The sequence below is a fragment of the Cavia porcellus genome, unplaced genomic scaffold, assembly GCF_034190915.1.
Source record: "Cavia porcellus strain 051 isolate PalLab524CR breed Dunkin Hartley unplaced genomic scaffold, mCavPor4.1 scaffold_28, whole genome shotgun sequence".
Classification (NCBI taxonomy): domain Eukaryota; kingdom Metazoa; phylum Chordata; class Mammalia; order Rodentia; family Caviidae; genus Cavia; species Cavia porcellus.
The window spans coordinates 6,122,050-6,138,240 of NW_026947511.1; the positions used below are offsets into that span (position 1 = coordinate 6,122,050).

General features: G+C 46.2%; 1 long non-coding RNA gene and 1 pseudogene across 2 annotated transcripts; both read right to left on the bottom strand.

The window, feature by feature from the left end:
- Positions 1–773: 773 nt before the first annotated feature.
- LOC100735512 (S-methyl-5'-thioadenosine phosphorylase-like) lies at positions 774–2,599 on the bottom strand (annotated as a pseudogene).
- A 7,057-nt stretch (positions 2,600–9,656) lies between these two features.
- LOC134473809 (uncharacterized) lies at positions 9,657–15,570 on the bottom strand. 2 transcript variants are annotated; one of them, XR_010044248.1, is made up of 3 exons: positions 15,322–15,570; positions 13,075–13,323; positions 9,657–11,052 (listed from the first exon to the last, which is right to left on the bottom strand). It is a non-coding gene; the product is annotated as an uncharacterized LOC134473809 (long non-coding RNA). The 2 variants fall into 2 exon arrangements; XR_010044247.1 differs by lacking the exon at positions 15,322–15,570 and having other exon boundaries at positions 13,075–13,392.
- Between the last annotated feature and the right edge of the window lie 621 nt (positions 15,571–16,191).

A 16,191-nucleotide genomic window follows, 5' to 3' on the forward strand; every position in this document is an offset into this window, starting at 1 on the left:
GGAAAACCAGCATGACAAGCTTCTCCAGAAGAATCAACAACACACCATGGTCCCCTGCAGTTCTCCTTTTATGCTGTGGCAACAATCTTCAAGTTAGCCTTCCACACCCAGACCAGCGCTGACTCGGTTCAGCTGAGTGTTACTGGTGTTCCTGAGAGTTACAGCTAACATTTCCTCAGATTTATTTTTTACCAGTGTGGAAACAGACCAAGGTCAAGCCGTTTGACCTACACCCCATAACAGTAAAGTTCTAATACAGGAGACAGGAGGCAGCACAGCTCACAAAATCCCAGGACAATCCCAGACTCTGTATGTAGAACTTCTCCCAAGCTCTCAGGAGGAATGGATGGCATAAAAGGAGACTACATGCCCCAGGGTCTGCTACTGCACCTTCCCAGGATACACACACACCACGTTTCACAGAGGCAGTGTGCACTTTTATTTTTGCTTTAGCTTCTTTTTCCCTTTGTTCAGCCTGGTGCCAGCCTTTGTGGGATTTCAAAAAAATTATGGATACAATCAAAGTACATCATAGGCATGTATGGAAACATCACAATGGAGCCCGTTACTTTATACCATCTACATGTGTCAATGATTAAGACAATAGTTGTTTTAATAATTATTGAGATTAGAATTCATAATGTTTGTTATTAATGAAAATTTCTAGGTTTGTTTTGTGTTGTGTTGGGGATCTAACCCAAGGCCTTATTCATGCTAGGCAGGTGCTCTATGGCCAAGTTACATGTCCAGCCTCCTTTGTGTGAGTATTGTAATTTTTTTTTTCTTTTTACAACTTTATTGTTTGATTACATTCATTGTAGAAAAACATATAGATGCAGAAATATGCAAGGCAAATAAAAAGTTATTCAATATTCCTTCTTCAAATACAATAACAAAAGATTTTGTTTATTTCCTTCTAGTTTTTTTTTATACATTTACATGGCATTTTAAAACAAACTAGTAATGTAAAATGCTTACTTAAAAAATTTTTTTTATTATACAGCAGCTACTTCTTTAGGGCACTGAATTTGTGAAAACGTAGTTAACTCACAATCTAACCCTAAATAAAACAATTTTTATCTCCAATTGTTGGATATTCCAGTTATTTTGAATACTTGCTACTATAATTAACCCCATTAAACTCCTGTCTTTATACATAGTTCGCTGTATGTATTCTGGCACATATTTAAAGAGAAACTCGTATGAGTGATCAACAAAGTGCATACATATTTTTAAGCATTCTGAGGCATTTTACCAAACTTCCCTTGAGAAAGACTGTACAAATTTACAATCACGCAAATAAACTGAGTCCCATTTCTTCCTCACATTCCCTGACAACAAAGGAAATCCTCAGCCTTTATTGTAAAGTTAATAGGAGGAAAAGAAAATGTTATCTGCTTACATTTTCCCCTAAAATATAAGATTCCACTCATATTTGCGGTCCATTTCTTTCCTTCTGTGTTTTCAAATAGTCCAAGTCCTTTAGGTAGAGCCTCTAATGTGCACTGTCTGTCTTGTCCTTCTTACTACAGGTTCTTCTTTTGCAGGGCATGAAAGCTGCGTGTCTTTCCTTTTTTCTCTTCTATATTAAGTAAAATTCTCAAAATGATTCAATTAGAAAGTCTTCTTTTCTTCTAGCCAGCCAGCTGTTTTAGTGTCTTGGTAATAAAACTGAAAACTGAGCCATATTCTTCAGGTTATGGAAGGTTTCCGAACATTCCATAAACCCGATCTGAGGTATGTGGTGAGGAGTAAGCTTTTGGCTTTATTAGCATTTTCCTTCAGGGTCTTTAAAACCCGATCAACTGAAACTGTTTCCTCGTGCTCCTTCCAGCAGTCGTAATCAGTTGCCATGGCGATGCTTGCATAGCAAATCCCAGCCTCTTTAGCAAGAACTACCTCTGGAACTGTGGTCTTATTGATAACATCTGCTCCCCATGTGCAAAACATGAGGCTTTCTGCCGTGGAGCTAAAACGGGGTCCCTCGATTGTGATCATTGTTCCCTTTGGGTGGCACCGCAGTCCTAGCTTCTTAGAGGTCTCTATCAGGACCTCTCTTGTTTTGGGGCAAAATGGTTCGGCCACTGGAATGTGGCACACTCCTCTGGCACAGGAATGACTTCCATCATAGAAGGTCTGAGTGAGGCCTGCTGGTGGTCCTGTCAATGAACTGATCGATAATGACGATATCACCGGGCTGACTCTCCTCCCTCAAGGAGCCACAGGCTGTGGTCACTATGATGTGTGTACAACCCTCTTCCTTCAAGGCCCAGATGTTTGCCTGGTAGTTGACTTTTGAGGGCATGATGGTGTGCTGCCTCCCATGTTTTGCAAGGAGAACGCAATCAACATTTTTTATCTTCCCCAAAATTAAGGCATCAGAGGGCTTGCCAAAGGGAGTATCCACGTATTTTTCAGTTCTTCCTTCTAAAGTCTCTGGATCATCCAGGCCTGTTGCACCAATTATTCCAATCTTCACGGGCGTGGCGGCGGCGACCGAGGCCATATCTAAGTGGGAAGGAGGCCGGCGGGCGACTCGCTGGCTGGGAAGCGGAGACTGGATGGCCGATTATTGTAATTTTGGATACACTGCTTTGTTCAAGCATCAAAGTGTCTGTTTGCTGCTAATGAGGCAACATCATTAGTTTATAACTTTGACACTATAAAGATTTATTTTAGAGTAAGAGCAGCTTCCTGGAAATATGATTACCTTTTCTTAGATATTTCAGTCCCCACTGGAAGCAAGACATAAAGATGGAATTTCTCCAGGACATATTTTCTTTTACTTTAAAGAGGATAAAACAATAAAACCAATCAAAACAAATCAGTGTAAGAGATACTGTTGGAGACCACTACAAAGCAGCTCTGAGCAGGATTTAAATTTTACTAATTGGCTTTCTATGTTTATCTGTGAGTCTGTCCTAGGTCCCTTGCCTGGCGACAGGAGCTGATTCATAGTAAGTGAACCTCTATGAATCATTTGTCCTGGCTGAGGCCTGTAGTGGCCTGTGAGGCCAGAGATACCTCAAAGGGCAAGATAAGGCCACAGCTGCGGACACTCTGGCTCCAACCCCAATTAACAAGGTAGAGACTGCAGCTGCAAAAATTATTCCTACAGTCTCACTTCTACCATGTCTTCCTGATAAGACAGCGCTACTAAATTGACTTTGTTCATGACTTGGAGACATCCTTGAAGTGATTCCCAAGGTCCTGCTCATTTTCTGTGTTTCCCTCAGTTTCTCCGCCTTTTGTCCTTGGTCCTAATATAAGTGGACTGATCCAGAAAAGCTTTTGTCTTAACCCTCAAAGTCTCGAGCTTAATTAAAGGGTTTGGAGTGTCCTGGAGCCCTAAAAATCACACAATATGTCTCTTTTTATTTAACCTCTGCCATACACTCGTTTGGGAGATCAGGAATCTAGGTCAGAACCCGATAAGATATAGGCCTAAAAACATTACGAAATTAACGATAATTACCATAATGCCTTTTGATGGCTTCAAAATAGCTTCAGATAACTTTATACACAGTAAAAATAAAACAGAACAGACAAAATATAAAAACAAGACAATGAATGTAATAAAGGACTTCGAAGCAAGCCAATAGCAAATCCAAAATTGCTACCGTAGTATATCCTGCTATCTTTGAAATAGCTGTTCCCGCCATTAGATTTGACATAATCAAACAATAGAGAATAAAACCCAACCCAACAACATCAAAATGATATATAACTTCCAGAACAAGACCACAGGAAATCAACAATGACTGCAGCCCTCAGAAAGAGAACCCCACTAGATGTCACATTGTGTACCACTATCCTCTGACCCTATGATCAGACCACTGGCCCTAGACCTATAATGTTAGTGAAACACCAAGGTACCACAGGTATCCAACTACATTTCACCTCCATAGCTATCATCACAGCCTGTGTTTCTCTGGTAAGCTGGTAGCTTACAGGGGAGAGGGGGAGCCTGTGGGATGGTATTTCTTGTTTGCCAGCCCAAGCACCAAAGGAGCTAGGGTCTGGCTGTACCAGTTTGGCAGGGGTCCACTCATAGCACTGGTTCCGACTGGGTTTGCTCGCTGATGTGTCCTTTGTTCTCTCTACCCCAAGTCCACAAAAAGGCCTTTGTGACATATTTTTAATAACCAATTCTCCTGGTTTCTTTCTGCAGCCTGGATACATATTTTTTTTGTATGTCCTAAATTCTAAAAGCCTTCCCAACCTAGTCCCCTCAGTGACTTCTTAGTCCCCTCCCTGCTTGGCCACGCTCCTGAGTTTCTCCAGGGCTGCTGCTGCCCCTTTCTACCATGGCCTCCCTGTCACAGCTGAGTGGAACTTTTTCTCAGTTCTCTGACATTTGAATATCCTAGATGAATATCAAAGATTAACTATCTTTCTCCTTACTTGGCTTAATGTTATGTATTCACTAACTCAATGATGGTACTCTTATTTACTTGCCCGAGCATGAGTGTAAGTTGAGTCATTGCTGTTGTTAGGTCTGAGAGAAGGGAGAGGAAGGGAAGAGGAAGAGAGAGAGGTGGAGGTAGAGGTCCGAGGAAGTGGAAGGAATGGAGTGGACGGCCGTGAAAGTAGTGGGCAGCGGTGGCTTTATTTCGGGAACACGGGGAGAGAGACCCTCCCCCCGCCGGCCCCGGGCGCAGCCTCTCCACTGCACCTGGGGCCGTGGTTAACACGGGGAGAGGAGACTGGCGCACTGGCTGCTGGAATCTGGTGATCTCTCTCTGACCGGCGATCTCTCTCTCTGGCGATCTCTCTTTGGCGATCTCTCTCTCTCTGGCGATCTCTCTCGGACACGTGGCGTGGGGGAATCTAAATAGCCTAAGCTTAGGGCAGTGCCCTAAGGCCATTAGAGATGTACCGGTATCTCATTGGCGCACAGGTTTAGCGCCAGAAAGCAGGTTCCTAGGGAGGGGGTATAGGGTTACAGTCAAGTCTATAGGGGGCGGGGGGAGGCAGGAGTTTCTAACTTAGCTGCAGCCTTTCCTGGTTACAGTGTTTGGTCTGGGCCAGCAACTCTTTCATATCCCGTCTTATGGTTATTAGGAAAAGGGGCGAAGATTTCACTCTGTAACTACTTCCTGCTGGCTGAGGGCACTGTATTGGGGTCTAGGGGAGTTTGACGGGATGAAGGTTGATGCCCAGGTAGACACTGATGCCAGGTGTTTTAGCCAGGACAACTTCACTGGTGAATGTATGTATGTCAGACTGGAAAAACAAAGAGACATACTGTTATTAGGAGACATGGCACTATTATATTTAAGGACCCAGGTGAGGTAGATAGGAAGGTGACTTTGGTTTTGAGATGGTATTTTATCAGGGTGACGTTGAGGTGGCAAGGCAGAATTCTGAAAAATAAACGTGGGATTAGGAGGAGTGAAGTTATGAGAGGTGTTTACTCCCCCCTATGAAAGCATAAAAGTTAAAAGGTAGGTAGGTAAGGCTTGTCTCTGGTATATATGATGTTGGAGTCTGTAGGCAATCCTGTTAGGGACTCCTGCTATAGAAATGATCATTAATAGAATGTAAGAAACTAAGAATCAAACTGGACAACAAAACATGACAACCTGTGAGTCATAAGGCAGAGATGAGCATCAAAAGGATGGTTAGATCTAGGGCCTGAGTGATGTGAAACCAGAATGGCAGTTTAAAAGGGAATAAAAGCATTTTATGATTTAGGACTGGGACCTGTATAAAAATGGGCCTGTTTGTAAATGGCATAGGTTGACCATCAATACCATGTCATAGAGATTGATTTAATATAGCAACCTGAATACTCAGGAAGAACCCTGTATATATGGCCTCTATGTCCACAAATATAGAGAATATCTTACCTGAGACTGTAGTGCGACTTGGAATCTGAGACGGACACCTTAAAGGGAGCTGTTGTTGCCCTGAACCCCCTCAGCCTCCAGCAGCGATTTTCTGTCAGTGACGAATCTGGCAGTGTCGACATTTCCTGTGAGGGCTATTATTTAGGATGACTTACCCACTCTCTGGTGGCTAGGACAGTCCAATAGCCCTGGAGTAAGGTCTCAAAGAATGCCAGGATGGGGCATTTTGTTGCCCAATGTCTTCTGCTGCATTTGAGCGTGGTCCATGGAGGGGGCAGGTAGCTCCACCTTGTGTAGGTTTACCTGTCTCAGAACTCCAAGTGTCACTAGTGTTAAAAATATGAAAAACCATATTAAGATCTCTATAAGGTTTGAAGGTCAAGTTTTGCCTTTTTGTTTGGGATTTGGACTATAGTAGAATTAAGTAAGTATGTAGGAATTTATATCGGCATTTAAGATTATAAGGCAGGCAGGTTGGTAAAATTATCAGGTGGCCAACAATAGTGAACAAATGGTAGAAAGACTGTAAGAAAAGAAAGGAAAAAAAAATAGCCTCTCTCGAGTGGAACTGAACTGCAAAAAAAAGTTTGGGCAGGGCCGTGAGACTTTGGAAACGTGCAGTGTTAAAGGCAGGTTGGAACACTGAAATCCATGGCACGCGCCCGCCGCGTGTTTGGTTGTTGTGGGGCAGCAGTGGCAGCCTGTGTGCCCAGTGCCGCGGAGGGGCGGGCAGGCAAGGAACGTGTAGAGTGGGCAGGGCGAACGCGGGACACGGTAAGCAGAGAACAGAGGCTTATTATGACGCGCTAAGCGGCGCAGGGAAATGACGTTTTTCGCTGCGACCGCATAAGGGGGTGGGGCTTGGAGGCCCCGAGTGGTGATCCGAGGTGACGCCTGGCGTCAGATCAATGGGAGCTGCGGCTCGCGTTTGGTCCCCCCGGAGGGGCGGGGCAGCAGAGGCGGGCGACAGAGGCGATGGCCCTGCCCTGGTGGGGCGGGTCGGCGGCCAGGCAGCTGCAGGGGCAGTCAGAGGCACGGCTTGCTGAGCACGGAGCCCCGCGCGTGGGGCGGGGCGAGTAGTACGCTGTGGCCGCGGGAGAGGCACAGCGTGAAGTTAGGCGGGCTCTGTTCTGAAGGATTATGGGCCGTGCCAGACCCGGGTGCGCTGTGAAAGCGACGGCGGGCGGGGTGTGGGCACGGCGCAGGGACACGGCAGGCGCGTGGCGCCTAGCAGTGCCGCATTAGCAGCGGAAGAAACGACTGGCTGCGGGCTGGGCAAGAGGCTGAAACCGCAGGGCCCAAAGAATTGGGACGCGACGTGAGAGCAAAAAGAAAAAAAAGCTGTTTAAAACCTAAAGCAGTTTTATGTGAATCTCTTATTGTCTGGTCTCATTGAACCTCGGCAGAATGGCGGTGGCGGACGGGCTGGCGTAAAGTGGGAAACAAAGGGGAGAGGAGCTGGGCTCGGGCGGAGGCGATCCATGGGAAGGGCCGCGGCTCGCGTCCAGAGCCGCTGCGCCGGTGAAAGAAAGGGAGCTATAACGCGGTTGGAGGGGGAGGGAGAGGAGCCGCGCGCGGAGGAGCCGGGCGCGGGGCCCCCCTGGGGTGACTAGGCCTTGCCGGCCACGTGGGAGACTGTGCCATGACTGTGGGACCTGTGGCGCCGAGGCTGCGCGTGGGAGCTGGAAGAAGGGCGCGCGGGTCGGGGACAGAGGGAGGAAAGAGCGCACACTGGGAAACAAAGAGCCTGTTTTAAAAGTTATCAGGGGAGTTACTCACCAGGGTCGTAGCAGATTTGTGACTGTAGAAGTGAAGAAGTTTGACCAGCAGGGGACCATAAAACAAAACTGAGAAAATTATAGTCTCTCACCTGCTGCCGAGTCACAGGGCACCATCTGTTAGGTCTGAGAGAAGAGGGAGGAGGAGAAGAGGAGGGGAAGAGGGAGAGAGAGAGGTGGAGGTAGAGGTCCGAGGAAGTGGAAGGAATGGAGTGGACGGCCGTGAAAGTAGTGGGCAGCAGTGGCTTTATTTCGGGAACACGGGGAGAGAGACCCTCCCCCTGCCGGCCCTGGGCACAGCCTCTCCACTGCACCCGGGGCCGTGGTTAACACAGGGAGAGGAGACTGGCGCACTGGCTGCTGGAATCTGGTGATCTCTCTCTGACCGGCGATCTCTCTCTCTGGCGATCTCTCTCTGGCGATCTCTCTCAGACATGTGGCATGGGGGAATCTAAATAGCCTAAGCTTAGGGCAGTGCCCTAAGGCCATTAGAGATGTACCAGTATTTTATTGGCGCACAGGTTTAGCGCCAGAAAGCAGGTTCCTAGGGAGGGGGTATAGGGTTACAGTCAAGTCTATAGGGGGCGGGGGGAGTCAGGAGTTTCTAACTTAGCTGCAGCCTTTCCTGGTTACAGTGTTTGGTCTGGGCCAGCAACTCTTTCAGCTGTGTTTTAGATACAGGCCCCCCAAAGGTCTTTGTGTTACTGGGAAGTGGTGGTGCCTTTAAGAGGTGTGGCCTGTGGGCCGGTTCTTTCCCTTTCACTAAATCTATTGTAAGTTTTAGATCTTACTTTCAGTTCCCTACATCAAAGACAGAATATGGTGTTTACACATGTGAGTCTAATTCATTTGACTTATGAGTGTGATCTCTAGTTGCTCAAAGGGAAATCATATTATTTGATCAATTTTAAATGCCTAAATCTGGTAACCTGAGCAACTATTTTGAAGATAACAAGATGCAGTATAACAACCATTGTTAAATTCCTATCATCTTATTTTGAAATCCTGTATCATTATTGTTTTTTCTTTTGTGTGTGTGTGTTGTTACTGATGATGTTGTTGCTGTTTGGCTTTTCTTTTTCTTTCTTTCTTTGTATGATTGCTTTGGATTTTTCTGTGCTTTTTTTCCCTTAAAAAAAAAAGTCAGCTAAACCAGGCTTGGCAGTGTGGCACCTGTAATCTCTGCACTCCAGCAGGCTGAGGCAGCAGGATCACAAATTCAAGCCCAGTCTGGCAGCTTACTGACTAAGCAAGATCTTGTCTCAAAAAAAAAACAAATAAAAAATAACAGTAGTAATAATTTTTAAAGGACATGGTAATGTGGCCCAATGTAAAGGCCATCATGGGTTCAATAACTGGTACCCTAAAAAAAAAAAGAGAGAGAGAGTGGGAGGTTTTAGATCCCTGAGAACTAACCCTCAAAGTGGACTGTGGAACCCTGTTGTCTGACTTTCTATCTCTCCTCATGTTACCATATGCTGCCACAGGTCCAGAGTAATGGCCAGTCATGGACAGAAACCACCAAAGCCATGAGCCAAAATAAAGCTTTTCTCTTTAGAAGGGAATCAGCTCAGGCATTGGTGACGCTGATGAAAATGTGACTCATGAACAGTTGTCCTCCAAAGCTATTTACTGTCCAAAATTCGCTGCAGACACCTTCCCAGACCTCCTTCTCTGAGCTGACCCACCACTCGGCTCAGCTGTCCTGGGTTCCGGCCTTCCAGGAAGTCCCTAGGCCGCCCTCACCTGCTCCCCATGCCCACACAGCTGCCAGAGTGGCCTCCCTGTGAGTAAATACTCTATGTCACTGCCTTGTTTAACACCTCTTCAGTGCACCCTGTGCTTCTAGAATGTCGCAACACACAGGCAGGCCCTGCCAAGCGCTGCTTCTGCTCCACTCTGCCCTCCCAGCAGACATTGTGTGATCCGGCCTGCAGCTCAATCCATGGAGAACTCCTGGAGGGGGAACAGGGATTAAATAAAAGACATGGGGGAGACAAAGAGAGATGAAAGCAAGTCAAAATAATCCGATCAAGCTTCCGTTTATTCAGGAAATGATCACATCTTTTATAAGCCAAGGGCGGGAGGTGGGACAGGAAGAGGTTAAGGGGTGAATACAACAGGGTCACCATTACATCTGGATACATGACGTAAGCAGGAGAGGATTATGGTTAATGTAGGCTGTCGGGGTCGCTCCCGGCCGGCAGGAAAGACACACGACAAAGTCTGGCGGTGTGCAACCTTGCCTTTATTTGTCTCCGCGTGGGCCCCGCGAGGCCTCCTCTCTGCCACCAGTCCTTTCTCGCCGGTGGACTTTCTCTATCTCTCTCGTGCTTCTTTCTCGTGGCGGGAGAGGCATTTACTTTTATAGGGTAACAGTGGCCAATCAGTTCAAAGCGCGCGATGCGGGCTGATTGGCTAACATCAGTTGTTGCTAGGCAGACTATCTTACAGAGCGGGTTGTTTATGTCGCCAGGGCAATCAGGGGGCAGGAAGCAGGCGCTAACTTGGCTCACTCGATGGGAGGGGTAATCTAGCTCGGGCTTTGCTCTTTTCTACAGGCCTCACGTCCGCCAAGTAAGGCGACCAGGCTCGGCCGCGGCTCCCAACAGTAGGCAGACTCAGTTCCCATAGGAGAGAGAGGCAGGGAGGCAGCAATGGGCTGTCACTCGGCTCCCTACATTTCCTCCCTTTTTATATTATTTAATCAAGAGTATGGCAGGCCCTGCCGGACAGTGTCTGTCTTAGGTCAAGGACCTCATTGCATGAACCCAACCAGGCCTTACCTGTCATGGGCTTGCAGAACAGCAGTTGGTCCTGTGCCTGTCTTAGGTGGCCGATGGAATTAACATGCATGTCCTTGTTGCCCGTCTCTGACTGCCTGTCCATTGCCCCAGGGCAGTTACGCTGCATCGTCATATGGGCCACTCGTGGGAATTCCTTCCTGGTAGGTTTGTTGATCTGCCATCTCCAGCTGATGATAGTGTACCTGAATGGGCTTTGCCATAAACACATCTATCTGGTTATTAATGAGCATCATAATCCTCTGAAAAATACAAGGACTCACAGAAAGGAGAAGCAATAGGGCAGCTAGGGGACCCAAAAGGGGCACTAGGTAAGGGAAAAACTCCACCCCCCTCCCCACACATCGAGGAGAAGGGGTTAACTGCCATTTGTCGGTGTCTCTGTCGAAGTCATTCTCCTATGTCTTGGAGCATGCCTCGCATAACATTGGACGCAGTCTGTTTGGCTGGTATATGTTCCTCCAGACCAAGAAGAGCCTCTTCCGCAGTCACAGGGGATTCTATGTATGGCTGTCAGCAGTTGTAGTCTGTTTGGCAGGGGTCAAAATCCACCAAGGGTGTGGTATGGCTCAAGGAGAAGGCTGACTAGGCAGCATAAGGCTCCAGGGAGTGTGTCACCTGTAAGAGAACACAGGGGATTGTCCCTCAGGAAATGACATTATTCCTGGGCGTTGCATGGGGTCTTTGAAGAACTGTCTACTTGTTTTACGAGGCGTTCAGGTAGCCATCTACCTTCTCTATCTTGTTGAGAGTAAACACACACTGAACTGCGTCCCCAGATAAGGACTGGGTCAGGGCCATTCCACGTATTGGTTAGTGGGTTTCTCCATAAGACAGATGCAAACCGTGTTTGAGTTTGAGTATGCCAAAATCGAGATGCTGTGGAGCAGCCTGAAGGATCCAGGGTCAGAAAATTTAAAATAAAAAGAGCATGTGAAAGGACATTTCTAGGGGACCCCCGGGTGGGGTACCATGTCTCCCTTTTTATTTTATCTATGGTGAATTTAAGGGAACGATGCGCACGTTCAACAATGCCTTGTCCCTGAGGATTATAAGGTATACCTGTGGTGTGGAGGATATTAAGGCTCTTGCAAAATTGAGCCAAGGAGGTACTGGTATAGCCAGGGCCATTATCAGTCTTGAGCTGTTGAGCACATCCCAGAACTGAGAAGGCTGACAGCATATGGGCTATAATGTGTCTAGCAGCTTCTCCAGTCTGGAGAGTGGCAAAAATGAAGCCACTATATGTTTCAATAATGACATGTACATATTTTAGATTGCCAAACTCATTGGAAGAGTAACGTCCATTTGACATAAGGCGTTAGGAATTAAACCTCTTGGGTGGACTCCTAGGTGTTGAACAGGTAAGTGGATAGTCCAAGAGGGGCAATTTTTTACAATTTGTCTGGCTTGCTCACGGGTAATTTTGTAGAGGAGGCAGAGAGTGTGAGCATTGAGGTGGTGTAGCTGATGGGCCTTTTGGGCCTCAGACACCTTGGAGTCATGAGTCATAAAAACCTGTGCTCGTACAGCAACATCAGCCAAATGATTCCCTTGGGCAAGAGGCCCAGGGAGGTTGGAATGGGCCCGCAGATGACCAATAAAGAACTTATGCCGGCGAAGCCGTATGAAGCATTGTAATCATTTGAACAGATTTGCAGCCAGGGAAGCATGACAGAAGGTAGCAACAGTCTCCAATAATGGAACAGACTGAGCAAGGTAAGCACTGTCAGTATACAAATTAAAGGGTCAGTCGGAGTAAGCTGCAAAGGCTGCAAGAATAGCTTGTAACTCTGCTAATTGGGCAGAGGAAGTGTCTGCCTGGAGGGTAGAAACATTGTTTTGGGATACATAAGTGGCCTTTCTGGAGGATGAGCCATCAGTGAATAATACCAGGGCACCTGGAAGGGGTTGTGAAGCTGTGATCTTAGGGAATATAAATGGGTGATAATTAACAAAGTGAACTAGCTTATTTGGAGGGTAATGATTGTCAATAGTCCCTGAAAAGGAAGCTAAGACAATAGGCCACACTTCCGTAGTCTGAAGTAGCCAATCTATTTGGTCTTTTGTAAAAGGTTGAATGATAATGTCTGGTTCTTTGCCAAAGTAACATTTTCCTTGCTTTCTACCCTGAATTATTAGGTCTGAGACAGCCTGGAAATAAGGCAGGAGTGTTCTTTTTGGGGAGACTGATAAATGGACCCACACCGATGTGGCGGAAGTGAGGCAAGCGCCATTGTAAGAGTGCCATGAGGCTTGCCGGAGATAGGTGCTATCTTAGGAGCACTATAAGGCCTTGTGCGACTGTCTCCTCAATCTGAGGATCTGCATGCCTCTGGGCAAGCAGCTCAGAGATTAAATCCCAATATGTAAAGGTGGTCACTGGAACCTTTTTTTTTTTTTACCAAAAACTCTATAATAATCTTTTAAAGCATCTCTTACTCTATTCCACCTCTTGGTATCTATAGAACCCTCTAGGGCAAACCTTATGAATAAATTGAAAATACTGCAATAATTCTTTTGTTCTAACCCTTACCCCTCTTGTCTTTCATGCCTTTATAAGGCTTCCCACGAACACTTCGTGTTCACTCAATACTTGACCCATGTCCGGGAAAGGAAATGGGGTCACGGTTCACTCACCATGACTCGGGCAGGACGTTGGGTAGTCATCTGCACAGGCCTTGGTACTTGATTTAATGTCCTGTTGCTTTAAGCTTTAATCCTTGATTCAGTTTGCTCACTCCTTGCCGCGGTCTTTGGTTCAATTTGCTTTCACTTTCAGTTTAAGCCAGCTGTCTCTAGAACGGCTCCCTTGTTAACTCCTCCATGCCAGGAGCCCCATGTTGGGCGCCACTTGATCCGGCCTGCAGATCAATCCGTGGAGAACTCCTGGAGGGGGAACAGGGATTAAATAAAAGTCATGGGGGAGACAAAGAGAGATGAAAGCAAGTCGAAATAATCCGATCAAGCTTCCGTTTATTCAGGAAATGATCACATCTTTTATAGGCCATGGGCAGGAGGTGGGACAAGAAGAGGTTAAGGGGTGAATACAACAGTGTCACCGTCACATCCGGATATGTGACATAAGCAGGAGAGGATTATGGTTAATGTAGGCAGACACAGTGCCCATAGGAGAGAGAGGCAGGGAGGTGGCAATGGGCTGTCATTCGGCTCCCTACAATGGTGCTTTAGCACCAACAATATAGAAGCAGGTCTTTGTTCCATTTGTTCCTTTCCAGGCTGTAGGGCTCTCTCGGAGAATGGGGCAGGACTCTTGAGTACATCAGCAGATTTTCTCCCTGTCAGAGAGCTACAGATCCTTCCTGTCCCTCCTCTATTTGCCAGGCTGCTTCTGAATTACACTACAGGAAGCTCCTTGCCTGGGACCCTTCAGGGCTGAGATGCCCAGTATTGGCAGGAGCGCCTTTTTTCTAAGCATAAACTTGTCTCCATCACAAGATAAAAGACAGAATTCGCTATTACACTGTCTGTAGGCTCCCAAGTGAGGTCATTTCTGCTTTTCACATGCAGAACTAGGTTGCAAAGAAGGCACAAAAATGGTGCTTACACAAACATCAAGCACATTCAAGACAAACACCCCAATTTTTCCCTCGGTAAATATGTTTTTACAATACTCCAGGGGCTCTCAAATTATAGCACCACACAAGAATTGCTAAGAGACACTGCTGGTCCAGCCCAAGAGTTTTTGATTCTGTGGGTTAGGGGCAAAACCTGAGAATGTGAATTTCTGACACTTTCCCGTGTAATGCTGCTGCTGCTACTGCAGGCTCTGGGCTTCAAGAACACATTATAGACCATAGCGACAAAGCTGTGACAGTCCCCTTTACCTTGAAACATTCTGAAAGAAGGCATATCCTGGGGGAAGGCCACCCAGGGAACCGTTTACAGAGGGATTTGTATTCCAAATGTATGGACACCCCAAAAGCATTCTCCACAAAAATGTTACCAGCAGTGCTTGAGGGGTCCAAATCAAATTACAAAATGCCCCTTGAGCTCACAATTTACTTGAATTTAATAGTACAGTGTTTGTGTTGGTCATCTTTCTATTATCATGACAAAATACCTGATATAAATAACTTACAAGGAATATTAATTTTGGCTTATGATTTCAGAGGTTTCACTCCATGGTTACTGAGCCCCATTGCTTTGAGCCTGTAGTGACGTAGTATCTCATGCAGTACAAAAGAGAAGGTTTAAGGGGCTGGGGATTTAGCTCAACAGCATAAGCACCTGCCTTGCAAGCAGGCGGTCATGGGTTCAATCCCTAGTACCGATAAAAAGTTAAAAAAAAAAAAAAGAGAGGGTATAGAAGAGGCCAGGGTTGCTGTATCCTCTTTCTGCCACACCTCCATGACCTAATTTCCTCTCACCAGGTCCCATTCCCAAAGATCCTACCACTTCCCAAAAGAGCACAGGCTACAAGCAAGCCTTCAACATGTGAACCTTTAAGGTCATTCAAAACGCAAACTACAGCAGTACTATTTTAACTACAACTTACTATGCATTTCATTATCCCTCCAGTTCAAGTGAACTTCCTCCTTCAGCTCAATAGGTCCTAACACACAAGCATTGGTGGAGTCCACAATGTGTGATAGGCAGGACTTGAGTAAGAGGCATCATCAAGTCATCATTCACATATATTTGCCAGGAAAAGACCTCCTTTAACTGCAAAAACATATCTGAATTGGGCTCAGGGACACTAGATATGGAGAATTAAGGTCTCCTTTTCTGTCTGAATCAGAAATCAAAGGGCTGTTCATATCAATTCCCTCTGCAGAGGCTGTCTTAGTTGTTGTTGTTGTTATTGTTGTTACTAGGACCAAATACCCAACACCAACAAATTAAAGGAGGAATGGTTTATTTCACCTCAGTTTGTAGAAGTTTCAGTCCATAGTCAGCTGGCTCCAAGGTAGGGCAGCACGGCAGAGGAGCATTACAGATGAGAAACAGTCCATGGCAGGGCAAGCTGGATGCAGTAAGCCTATAGGTTGGTGGCACCTACAGCCAAAACTACTCTAAATCAACCAGCAGGTTAATACAATTATAACATATTAAATCCATGTTTATATACTCTTAATCCACACCCTGATCTAGCCACCTCAAAAAAGCCTCACCCAATGAGAGCATGCAGCTCTGGGGGGATTTTTAGATATGTCATAACAGGTACCAATGCCAACTAAGGCCAGAGTATGGTATTGTAAGGTCAAAACATCTGGTTAGCTGATGACAGGTTGGGTTCAAAACCCACAGCTGCCTATCTTCCTCAGTGCTGCCTATGTTTACATGTTAAACGGAAGGCTCTTGTTCCAATTCCTACAGATGCCTGACAGCTTGTGCCTGAGGCTGCCATCTCCTACTCCACATCACTGTAACCCGCAGACTTCTTATGATCATTTAAAAAAAAGAAAACCGAGAAGCTCATCTGTCACCAGTCAGACCCAAATGTCAAAATTAAGCATAACTGGTGAATGTCTAGAGGCATTCACATTTGGGTGCAGATTCAAGGACTAGATCTCAATAGCAACGTGGGTTAAAGGAGCAACAAGGAAACAAAGTATATGCTGCCCAGCGGCTCCTGAAAGTCCCAAGTCCACAACATCTTAGAGCTAGCAAGGCTGCTAATGGGCAATGCATCTTCCTGTTCTAAGAATACCAGCAATTTCTAGAGAGAGCAGTCACCTCTTTTCTCTGAACACTGCATTCCACTCTTGAATGTGTACTTTAATTTCTGCTAAA